We start from the raw sequence: 13149 nt of genomic DNA, 5'->3' as shown, positions 1-13149 counted from the left end.
AGTTAGTTGGAAGGTTAAACAACAGAAGTACTAAAAACACTATGTCCACGATATGGATACACAAAACAAAAATATATAAAATATGATGACAAAGGTGTAAAGTGGGTGAGAGAGTAAAAATGTACAGCTGTTAAAATGCATTTGAACTTAAGAAATCTGTTTTTGATTTCTTAAGTATATATACATATATATGTATGGAGAAGGAAATGGCAACCCACTCCAGTATTCTTGCTTGGAGAATTCTGTGGACAGAGGAGCCTGGTGGGCTAGAGTCCGCAGGGTTGCAAAGAGTCTGACATGACTGAGCATGACTGAGTGACTGAACAACAGCAACAGGTATGCATATGTACCTTACATAACTAAAAACCAAAATCTGTAACAGATACACTTAGAAAAAGGAAAGAAAAGAATTCAAACATAACACTAAAGACAGCTATCAAATCACAAGGAAAGAGAACATAAGAGGAGGAAAGAACAAAAATAAACTATAAAAACAACTTATTTTTAAAGGCAATAATAGATGCCTATCAATGATTACTTTAAATGTAAATGGGTTAAATGTTCTAATCAAAGTATAGTGCCTAATAGAAAGAAAAACAAGACCCATACATATGCTGCCTACAAGAGACTCATTTCAGATGGAAAGAGGTAGCCTATGCAAATGAAAACATAAATTCAAGATAGCAATACTTGTATCAGACAAAATAGACTTTAAGACAAAGACTTAACAATAGACAAGGGCATTACAAAATGATAAAAGGATCTATCCAATAAGAAAATATTACAATTATAAGTATGTATTCACTCAATATAGGGACACTTAAATAAAGTGAATATTGATAGACATAATGGGAGAATTTGGCAGAAACACAATAATAGTAAGAGACTATAAGACCCCAGTTGCATCAATGGATAGATAATTCAGACAAAAAAATAGGAAACACTAGCTTTAAACAACACATCAGTTCAGACGAGCTTGATAGATAATCATGGAACATTCCACACGAAAGCAGCAGAATATACACTCATTATAATGCACATGCAGCTTGCTCTAAGATAGAACATATCCTAGGTCACTAAACAAGTCTCAGGAAAGTTAAAAGTCTGAAGTCATGTCAAGTATCTTTTTTGGAGCACAAAGCTGTGAGACTACAAATCAATGACAAGAAAAAATATTGCAAAAGCATTAACACATGGAGGTTAATCAATACACTGCTAAACAAATCATGAAATAAAACAAACAAAATTAAAAATACCTGGAGACAAATAAAAATGAAAACAGAATAATCCAAAATCTCTTAGATACAGCAAAAGCAGTTTGAAGAGAGAAATTTATAGTGATATAAACTTGCTTCAGGAAACAAGAAAAAAATCTCAAATATAAAACATATATTTTCTACACCAAAAGACCAGAAAAATATCAAACAGAATCTAAATTAATAGAAGGAAGGAAATCATAAAGTTAGAGCTAAAATAAATAACATAAAGACTAAATGACAATAGAAAAGATAGATGAAACTAAGAGGTGGTCCTTTGAAAAGATACAGTTGATTCACTTTTAGCCAGGCTCATAAACTAGAAATACAGAGAGGGTCTAAATAAATAAAGTCACAGATGAAAAAGAAGTTACTAACAAAAACACAGAAATCCAATAGATCATAAGAGATTACTACAAACAAATAAATGCCAATAAAATGGACCACCTAAAGGAAATGGGCAAATTCCCAGAAATGTACAATCTCCTAAGACATAATTAGGAAGAAATAGAAAATATGAACAGATCAATTATCAGTAACGAAATTGAGTCAGTAATAATAAAAATAAAGCTCCCAACAAACAGAAACTCAGGACTAGAGAGCTTCACAGGTGAATTCTACCAAACATTTAGAGAACAAGGTATGACTATACTTCTCAAACTATTACAAAAATTTGCAGAGGAGGGAGTGCCTCCTGATGTGCTGTGTGTGATGAGGCCAGCATCACCTTAACAGTTAATCACAACAAAGACACCACAGTAAGAAAAATACAGGCCAATATCACTGAAGAATATAGATGCAAAAATCTTCAACAAAATGTTAGCAAACAAAATTCTATAATACTGTAAAAGAATCATATATTATGATCAACTGAGATTTATCCCAAGGATATAAGAATGGTTCAGTTCCATAGATCAATCAATAAAATATACCACATTAACAAATAAAAAAATCATACAATCATCTTAATTGATTCAGGAAAGCTTTTGAAAAAATTCAACATCTGTTTACAATGAAAACTTTCAACAAATCTGGTATACCTCAGCATAACAATGGTGAATATGACTAACTCACAGAGAACATCTTACTCAATATTGAAGTGCTGAAAATACATCTTTTAAGATCAAGAACAAGACAAGGACACCTGTTCTTGCCATTTTTATTCAACATAGGATTGGAAGTTCTAGCCACAGTAATCAGACAAGACGAAAAAAGAAAGAAATGAATCCAAATCGAAAGGGAGAAAGTAAAGCTGTAACTGCTTTTAGATAACATGGTACTACACTTAGAGAATCCTAAAGATGCCGCCAAACAACTACTAGAAAACTCACCAATGCATCTGGTAAAGTTTCAGGACACAAAATTAATACACAGAAATATGTTGTGTTTCTGTACACTAACAATGAACTATCAAAAAAGCAAATTAAGAAAACAATCTCATTTGCAATCATGTCAGAAAGAGTAAGTTATCTGAAAATAAATCCAACTAAGGAAGCAAAAGAAAAGTGAAAGTGAAAGTCGCTCAGTCATGTCCGACACTTAGAAACTCCATGGACTATACAGCCCATGGAATTCTCCAGGCCAGAATACTGAAGTGGGCAGCTTTTCCCTTCTCCAGGGGATCTTCCTGACCCAGGAATCAAACTGAGGTCTCCTACATTGCAGGTGGATTCTTTACCATCGAGGAAGTAAAAGAACTGCACTCAAAAAAACTGTAAGATGCTGATGAAAGAAATTTAGGAAAACACAAACAGATAGAAAGACATACCATGTTCTTAGATTGGATGAATTAATATTGTTAATATGACTATACTATCTGTATATGATGGAAGAACTCAACCACTATTTTTGAATACATGACATTATAGATAGAGAATTCTTGATTGAGTATTTCAAAGGCTGGTTTGGGAGGGAAAACACGGCTAGTGTTGAACAATGCATCATTTTTCTCCTCCTACCACAGTTAACTTAGTTGAAGCCCAAAATAAAGTTCAAAGAAACAAACACTAGTAATGTTTTTATGAGGAAAAGTCTTAAATAGGTCTTGTATATGCTCTGCCACCAGTCACGTGGGACTCTTTGCGACCCAATGGACTGTAGCCCACCAGGATACTCTGTCCATGGGATTTCCCAGCAAGAATACTGGAGTCGGTTGCCATTTTCTCTCCAGGGGATCTTCCCAAACCAGAGATTGAACCCATGTCTCCTGCATGGCAGGTGGATTCTTGACCACTGAGCCATCTGGGAGCTAGCACTAAAACAACTAAATGAAAAACAGGACACTTAAAAATCTGATTACCCAACCAATCCACCAAATTCTTAGTAACTGATGTGAAGAAATCATTCAAAAGGCTGAACCAGTCATTTTCATGTGATATTATCTCAGTCCTGAAAAGTTTTAACAAGGACTTCTGAACTTATTGCTGACTCCTGAGTAAAGCTAGTGATTTGTACACAGAAATAAACATCTCTTCTTCCCTCCCAAACCTGCTGGTTTCCATATTCTCTGGCCCAGTTAAAAACTCCCTCCTCCTTTCAGTCATTCAAGCTGGAATCCAAAAATATTCTCCTTTAGTCGCGCATGTAATAACCTACCAAATCTTGTCGGTCACACCTGTTCAAAGTCCTTCTCATGTGTCAATTTAATTCTTATTTCCACCACCCCAGTTCCTGCCATCATCTTTTTTTTTCACCTAGATGACACAACAATTTGCTACCTGTTCTTAATTCTAGTTTTGAAGAAAAGATTTCTTGGGTTAGAATTTCAGAAACCTGGGTTCTATAATTTCCTGAACTATCAGCTGATGTGAGCCTCTTTTATTATCTATTAAGGAAAAGGATGAGATGCTCTCAAAATCCCTCTAAAAAGTTATTATTTTCCCCCAGTTAAATTCTCCTTTCACATTTCCTTTCATTATATTCTCAAATATAGATAAAATATCAACTTCCTACTCAAATTCTTCCTGCAGGAACTTGATATTGACAGAAAAAATTCAGCTTACTTAGGATGGGATTCAGCACTACTCAGTATCTGTACTCAACACACCTTCCATCGTTTTCTAACACTTTTTTCCTCCAAGCACATGCAACCCAGAAATCGCTGGCTTGTGCTCTGTTCACTTCTCAGATCTGCCCTACATCTTCCTCCTCCAATACGTTAACCCCGGGACTTCCCTGGTGGTCCAGTGGTTAAGAATCCAACTTCCCAGGCTGGAAAAGTGGGTTCGTTCCCTGGTCAGGGGAACTCGGGTCCCACACGCAGTGGGATAACTAAGCTGGCTTGTCGTGACTACTGAGCCCGGGAGCCACAGCAAGGAGACCGCGTACCACCGTGGAGATCCTGCGCCTCCACGAAGACCAGGGCAGCCGAAGATAAACACAGAGATGTTAAAAAGCACACTAATCCCTCTGAAGGACCCACCATTGTAAAAACACATCTCAGTGTCTTACCTACCCTTTCAAGAGTTATACCAATGCCATTTCCCTCTTCCTCTTTGTATCCATCAAAATTCAAAATTCTACTAGCTTCTCTTTTTATCTTGTTTAGTCTTATCAGATTTTTTTTTCTGAGTGGGGACAAGGATTAATTTATTTTTTTTATATCTTATAGCATTTACTGCTTTCCAGGGAAAATGATAATCACTAAAAAAAAAACTTATAGAAATAAATATTGCAACTCCTAATTTCTCTCGTCCTCCTTTTTCTTTGCTTTTTATCATTCCCTATTACCTCTCATTTTAAATTTAAAATATTTTCTTTTTAAAATGTAAGTTATCTGTGTAGTGCTTATACTTAACTATACTTACATTATTTTCTCGGTCTACTATGCAATCAAATAAGACACTAAAATCACATATGCTAAGGTCATTAATTTTCAAAGAATTGGTGATATTCTTTCATGTTATTATAAGTAGTAATAGCTCAATGGGTTTCGTAGGTATATGAAAATGAAAGTGAAACTTGTTCCCTCGTGTCTGAGTCTTTGAGACCCCCATGGACTATAGCCTGTCAGGTTCCTGTCCATGGAATTATCCAGGCAAGAATACTGGAGTGGGTAGGGTAGCCTTTCTCTTCTCCAGGGGATCGTTCCAACCCAGGGGTCGAACCCAGGTCTCCTGCATTGCAGTTGGATTCTTTACCATCTGAGCCACCAGGGAAGCCCAAGAATACTGAAATTGGTAGCCTATACCCTCTCCAGGGGATCTTCCTGACCCAGGAATTGAACTGGGGTCCCCTGCGTTACAGGTAGATAGATGGATTCTTTACCCGCCGCACCATCAGGGAAGCCCTGATTACTTTTGCCAAAATCTACCTTCAGTGAATACTGGGTAGAGTCTCACTGAGAGATACTATGAGCAGAACTGCTATACACATTCTTGTGTATGTGTTTTGGTACATTAATATCTCTTTGGAAAATACCTAGGCGTAGAAGAGGTCGACTGTAAGGTGAGAGAGTTAGAGAAGGCGAGGTTCAGAACAAGAATGAGACCCGCACTTTACAGGAACAGATCACTTTTAACGAGGCGAGAAGGGGCAGCAGTCAGATTAGTGAGCTGCTGCCCCAAGAAATGACTAAGTATACATGGGCACATATGTGGAAAGTTACTGTCTTGAGGGGGCCTGTTCTTCTCCGAGGTTGTTCCGAGAAGTTATCTCTTAAACGGCTGGGGCAAGGGATTTTGGAGATCGACCAGAGGCTGGACCAGCTGGGAGCTGGGTGTAATCAACCATAATGTCCATTTTTTCCTTCCGGTGAAGAGTTCTTTGTTTTGCATAGAATGGTGGGGAGGACCTGGAGGGGAGATTTACCTCCAGGCTATTTTGAGCCATGTAACTTTCCTTCATCAATGATAAGGCAAGTTGATGTTCAGTTTTAGTAAATATTAGGAGATGGTGTTCCGAAGTGGTTACACAAATGTACATTCTTGCAAGTAGCGAATAAGACTCCCATTTGCTTTACATTCTTGCCAAAGCTGTGTTAACGTCCGTCTACTAGATTTTAACAATTCAAATTCCGGTTTTCTGCCACTCAAGGGATGGCCCCTGGATCAGCTGGCTGTGATGGCCAGTGACACTTGGACTCAGGAGACATAAAACACTGTAGCTTACAAAGAAGCAGTTCTATAAGGGCTGGGTTGTGAGCACCCAGACTAATACCCAGAGCTCAGGACAGAGGAAATATGTGAAAACACACATTTCTTCATCTTTCTCTCAAAGGGACTTAATGTAAATTTTACAACCTGCTGCCTGAAGGCTCAGCTTCTAATAAACTGGTGACTTCCGCTGCCCTCTCCCTTCCCACTCACTCCAATGGTAAAGCCAGGTCACTAACGTCTCTCTTGGAAAAGCTTGTACACATGTCTCAAGTGCTAGCTTTCATGGCTGCTATCATAAAAAACATTTTTATGTTCACCTTGTCAGTCTGCCTTTGGAATCTCTACTTTATTACTTTAATCTGTATCTGGAACAATTCCATACTGTCTCCATTCAGTTCAGTTCAGTTCAGTTGCTCAGTCGTGTCCGACTCTTTATGACCCCATGGACTGCAGCACGCCAGGCTTCCCTGTCCATCACCAACTCCCGGAGTTTACCCAAATTCATGTCCATTGAGTCAGTGATGCCATCCAACCATTTCATCTTGTCATCCCCTTCTCCTGCCTTCAATCTTCCGAGCATCAGGGTCTTTTCAAATGAGTCAGCTCTTCACATCAGGTGGCCAAAGTATTGCGGTTTCAGCTTCAGCATCAGTCCTTCCAATGAATATTCAGAACTGATTTCCTTTAGGATGGACTGGTTGGATCTCCTTGCAGTCCAAGGGACTCTCAAGAGTCTTCTCCAACATCACAGTTCAAAAGCATCAATTCTTCGGCACTCAGCTTTCTTTATAGTCCAACTCTCACATCCATACATGACCACTGGAAAAATCATAGCTTTGACTAGATGGACTTTTGTTGGCAAAGTAATGTCTCTGCTTTTTAATATGCTGTCTAGGTTGTCAACTTTTCTTCCATGGAGTAAGCGTTTTTTAATTTCATGGCTGCAGTCACCATATGCAGTGATTTTGGAGCCCAGAAAAACGAAGTCTGTCACTGTTTCCATTGCTTCCCCATCTATTTGCCATGAAGTGATGGGACTGGATGCCATGATCTTCGTTTTCTCAATGTTGAGTTTTAAGCCAACTTTTCACTCTTCTCTTTTACTTTCATCAAAAGGCTCTTTAGTTCTTCACTTTCGGCCATAAGGGTGGTGTCATCTGCATATCTGAGGTTATTGATATTTCTCCTAGCAATCTTGATTCCAGCTTGTGCTTCTTCCAGCCCAGCATTTCTCATGATGTACTCTGCATAGAAGTTAAATAAGCAGGGTGACAATATGCAGCCTTGACGTACTCCTTTTCCGATTTGGGACCAGTCTGTTGTTCCATGTCCAGTTCTAACTGTTGCTTCCTGACCTGCATACAGGTTTCTCAAGAGGCAGGTCAGGTGGTCTGGTATTCCCATCTCTTTCAGAATTTTCCACAGTTTATTGTGATCCACACAGTCAAAGGCTTTGGCATAGTCATTAAAGCAGAAGTAGATGTTTTTCTGGAATTTTCTTGCTTTTTCGATGATCCAGCAGATGTTGGCAATTTGATCTCTGGTTCCTCTGCCTACTGTCTTCATTAGTGTCCTTTTACTAAATGTTTTGATATCTTGTTCTTGTTCTTCTAAATTTTCCTGGTTATAGCTGGCCCAAGAATTTTTGGTTCATACAAAATTGAAAGCCAATTTGTAATTTTCACACAGAAAAAGCATGATGTGATATTAATTGAGATTGCATCGAATTTATAGATCCATTCACCACAGAATAATGAATATTTTTACAATATTAAGTTCTCACAAAGCTAACTACAATTTTTAAATCTCTGGATATTATCAACTACATTAACAGAGCAGAAAGAAACAACAAGGAAGCAAAAAGAAAGAACAAGGAAGTATGAATTTGAGGCACAAAAAAGAGCATTAAAAGTGTTGAAGGTGTTGAGATGAAAAAGTTACTATCAAAAGAACAAGCTGTGTCCTATATATCTCTTGTATCATCTAATATAATCTCTGGTTAGATGAGATGGCTAATTCAGCATTCAGTTAGTTCTTCATTATCATAAAAAGATGAGTTAACTGGATATGAAACAGTGGTAAGCTCAACAAAATCACTCATAAAAATAATGGAAATACCTTAAAGGTATACTGATTAATTTAAAATGATACCAATTTGAAGGACAAAGAACCTAAAATACTTATGTATCTAAATATGTTAGGGATTAAGAAAAAGAGTTTGTTTTTGAATAAGTATGTGTTCAATATTTTTAAAATTTGATAGCAATACATCGAATCATTTTGATCCAATGATCTTTCCAAGCAATATGGCAGAAGTCCAATACCTAAATCAATTAAAATTATAAAAAGTTAATGCAATATGTTTTTATGGATATGACATTACTCTCAGTATCTGTCTGCATTTTTTTCATGCAAAGTTTCAATTTAATGATATCTATAATAGTTCCATTTGTAGTGAAGCATATGGCATAATTAAAATACATCTAAACCCAAAGCTCCAAGAAATGAATTTTCTCATTAATAAAATGCCTCAGTAGTCTAAGAAGAGAAAAACACTCCATCAGAGTATGAGGAGATATGAAGTAAATATTACTGAGGATAGAGTTGTTTAGTGGCTTTTTGGTGACTTGTGTCAATAGAAGATGACTTTCTGATTTCAATAGAAAATTAATCATAACATTTTGAAAATACTCATGTTAGAGAGATTAATGTTTATAAAAATTACAGAGCTAAAAATGTTCCAAAAATGAGAATAAAGCTGTGTTTTCTTTATACACATGTTCTTTTAAAATATATATATGAAAAAGAACAAATAAAAATGATTATGGTAATAGAACCCAGGGATTTACATTAGTCTTTCAGAAGGGTGACTTTAAAAAACTATTATGGAACTTAAGAAAATTAAGATAAAAATTTCCCTGTGGGAACCTGAGAAAAGAAACAAAATTTTCCCTTAATATGAATGTTCACTCAATATAAAAAAATATTACTTACAATAATATGCTGCTGGTGCTGCTAAGTCGCTTCAGTCGTGTCCAACTCTGTTCGATCCCATAGATGGCGGCCCACCAGGCTCTCCCATCCATGGGATTCTCCAGGCAAGAACACTGAAGTGTGTTGCCATTTCCTTCTCCAATGCAGGAAAGTGAAAAGTGAAAGGGAAGTCGCTCAGTCGTGTCCGACTCTTAGTGACCCCATGAACTGCAACCTACCAGGCTCCTCTGTCCATGTGAGTTTCCAGGCAAGAGCACTGGAGTGGGGTGCCATTGCCTTCTCCAACAATAGTATGCTAGTAACTCCCAAAGTTTCCAAAGACCAGATCTTTCTCACAGATTTCAATAACTACTGTTCCAAAGCATTCCATGTCCCTCTCTCAATTTTCTCACTATAGTCTAAAAACCCTGACACTTTCTGGTCTATTAACTCACCATGTATGTTCTGCTTTGCAATTACCAAGAGATAGAGGAAATACAAAACTGATTAAGAGTATCACTAGGAATAATAATTCTTTAGAGATAACAGGAGGCTATAAAATTAAGATAGGCAGGAAAAGATGAACAGAAATCTATTTGAAAATTCTGTAAATAGAGAAAATGAAATTACCTGTTTCTATACCATGACAAACTCACATAATTCACTTGTATAATTATGCTTTTCCTTTACCTAGAAGGTGATTCCTTTTATTCTCAATCAGCTAATTCTTACCTATTTTCCTGGTCTCAGAAAATACCCCTTGATCAGAAGTTTAGGTCCGTCTAGTCAAAGCTATGGTTTTTCCAGTGGTCATGTATGGATGTGAGAGTTGGACCATAAAGAAAGCTGAGCGCCAAAGAATTGATGCTTTTGAACTGTGATGTTGGAGAAGACTCTTGAGAGTCCCTTGGACTGCAAGGAGATCCAACCAGTCCATCCTAAAGGAAATCAGTCCTGAATATTTATTGGAAGAACTGATGCTGAAGCTGAAACTCCAATACTTTGGCCACCTGATTTGAAGAACTGACTCATTGGAAAAGACCCTGATGCTAGGAAAGATTGAAGACAGGAGAAGAGGATGACAGAGGATGAAATGGTTGGATGGCATCACCGACTCAATGGACATGAGTTTGAGAAAACTCCAGGAGTTGGTGATGGACAGGGAAGTCTGGCGTGCTGCGGTCCATGGAGTTGCAAAGAGTCGGGCAAGACTGAGTGACTGAACTGAACTGAACTGGTATTAAATCTCCCAATTTGTCTCTCTTAAAGTTCTTGTTTAAAAAATCTTAATAAATACTCTAATATACAATAATGTATTTTTTTCATATCCTTCATAGTTTTTGTTACTGTGGCTCAGTCACTAAGTTGTGCCCAATTCTTTGTGACCCCATGGACTACAGCTCACCAGACTCCCCTGTCCTTCACCATCTAACAGATTATCCCTCATACTAGCCAAGCAAAAGAATATTCAAAAACAGGTAATTAGGATTACCAAGATATAGAGAAAATACAAAAATCATTAAGAGTATCACTTGCTTGCTTGCTAAGTCGCTTCAGTAGTGTCCCACTCTGTGCAACCCCATAGACGGCAGTCCACCAAGCTCCCCCGTCCCTGGGATTCTCCAGGCAAGAACACTGGAGTGGGCTGCCATTTCCTTCTCCAAAGAGTATCACTAGGAATAATAATTATTGAGAGAAAACAGGAGGCTATAAAATTAAAATAAGTAGAGACAGGTAAACAGTAATCTATTTTCAAAATTCTATAAATGGATAAAATAAAATTATCTGTTTATATACCATGATAAACCAACATAATTCACTTGTATAATCAAAACTATTCCAAGATAGGGACAATTGGAAAATATTTTAAATATTTGAATGTTGAAATGTTTTAAAAGTAACTTCATGGGTAATTTCAGATATATTCTAGCTTTAATTTAGTATCAAAGTGTTCTCTCTTTCTTTTAAGACTCTGAATACTTCCTTTAGGGATATTAAATTGAATCAATAATCAATCTCACACAACATGTGATTATTAGTGTTCTTGATCCTTTCATTTAGAGTAATAAATTCTAGCGATCTGCTTCTCTCTACTTTCCTGTATGTACTATATATTCTAATATCAGAAATTTATACACTACAGTGATAAAGAATAAAGTATTCATGGTTTGCAAAATACAAAAGAGTATACCAAAACTTGGACTTCCCTGGTGGCTTAGATGGTAAGGAATCTACCTACAATGCAGGAGACCCAGGTTCAATCCCTGGGTTGGGAAGATCCCCTGGAGAAGGGGATGGCTACCCACTCCAGTTTTCTTGCCTGGAGAATTCCATGGACAGAGGAGCCTGGAGGGATACAGTCCAGGGGGCCACAGAGAGTCAGACAGGAAATCTAAACAATTCTTCATTTGTGTTATTATAACTGTGGGGTTTTTTTTTAAGTACAAAGAAATAAAAGACAACAAATATTCCACTAGAGCACAAATAACTCATGTAATTTAAGTGGGTTATTGAAAGACATGAGGTAGAATGACCAAAAACATTCAAATATGAGTCAAGAGGTTTTAATATGCATAACTTAGAGGGAAAAACTCCCTAGTATTTTCAAAATTATTGAATACTAAACATTTTTGTTGTCTTTTAAATAACTAAGAAATTTTGATAAGAAAACATGTTTTGGAAAAACTCTAGTGCCCTAAAATCTATGAACATATAGAATTTCCTATATACAGGAGCTTTTTAGACCAATTTTAATAGTTTTAATGGATTTAGTATTCTAGTTTTCAGAAGTACAAAGTGACAATTAGATTAGAATGAGTCAAGAAACTAAAGTAGAAACACACAAGTATGAAAAAAAGTGCCCATCTTCAGTCTTAGCATAATGGATTTTTAATATATGTCTTAGAATAGTTTCTGAGATGTATTTTAACATAAAATACTGCTACTCGAGCAGCACAGTACAACTTATAAGAACTGCTGTATAGGTAAGGATGCAAAGAGAGAGAAAGGTCATCCTGATACACAGATGCCGAGCACCAGTTGGAGACATTCACGGGCTAGATGGCAGTTCTCACAGTGCACATGGTTTAATTTTTTGCCTAAACAAAATTTCAGAGATGTTAATCAACAGTAAAAATTACCAAATTAGTGAAACAAGGTGAAAAAATTGACTTAGATACAGACATAAAACCCGAAAATCTTTTGGTTCTCATTGCTTCCCACACTCGCCCATAAGTTGCAGTGACACTGAATACTGCAGGCTCCAAATGTCCTGCCCCACGTGAAGAGCAATGCCCTCCAAATGTCCTGCCCCACGTGAAGAGCAATGCCCGAAATGTCCTGCCCCGAGTGAAGAGCAATGCCCCAAATGTCCTGCCCCGAGTGAAGAGCAATGCCCCAAATGTCCTGCCCCGCGTGAAGAGCAATGCCCTCCAAATGTCCTGCCCTGCATGAAGAGCAATGCCCCAAATGTCCTGCCACACGTGAAGAGCAATGCCCTCCAAATGTCCTGCCCCGCGTGAAGAGCAATGCCCTCCAAATGTCCTGCCCCACGTGAACAGCAATGCCCCAAATGTCCTGCCCCACGTGAAGAGCAATGCCCCAAATGTCCTGCCCCACGTGAAGAGCAATGCCCCAAATGTCCTGCCCCACGTGAAGAGCAATGCCCCAAATGTCCTGCCCCATGTGAAGAGCAATGCCCCAAATGTCCTGCCCTACGTGAAGAGCAATGCCCCAAATGTCCTGCCCTACGTGAAGAGAAATGCCCTCCAAATGTCCTGCCCTACGTGAAGAGCAAGGCCCTCCAGTGGCTAGTGATGACCAGT

The sequence above is a fragment of the Bison bison genome, unplaced genomic scaffold (genome assembly GCF_000754665.1).
Source record: "Bison bison bison isolate TAMUID 2011002044 unplaced genomic scaffold, Bison_UMD1.0 scf7180017864233, whole genome shotgun sequence".
Classification (NCBI taxonomy): Eukaryota; Metazoa; Chordata; class Mammalia; order Artiodactyla; family Bovidae; genus Bison; species Bison bison.
The sequence above is the reverse complement of the archived record's forward strand: the minus strand, read 5'-3'. Positions refer to the sequence as shown.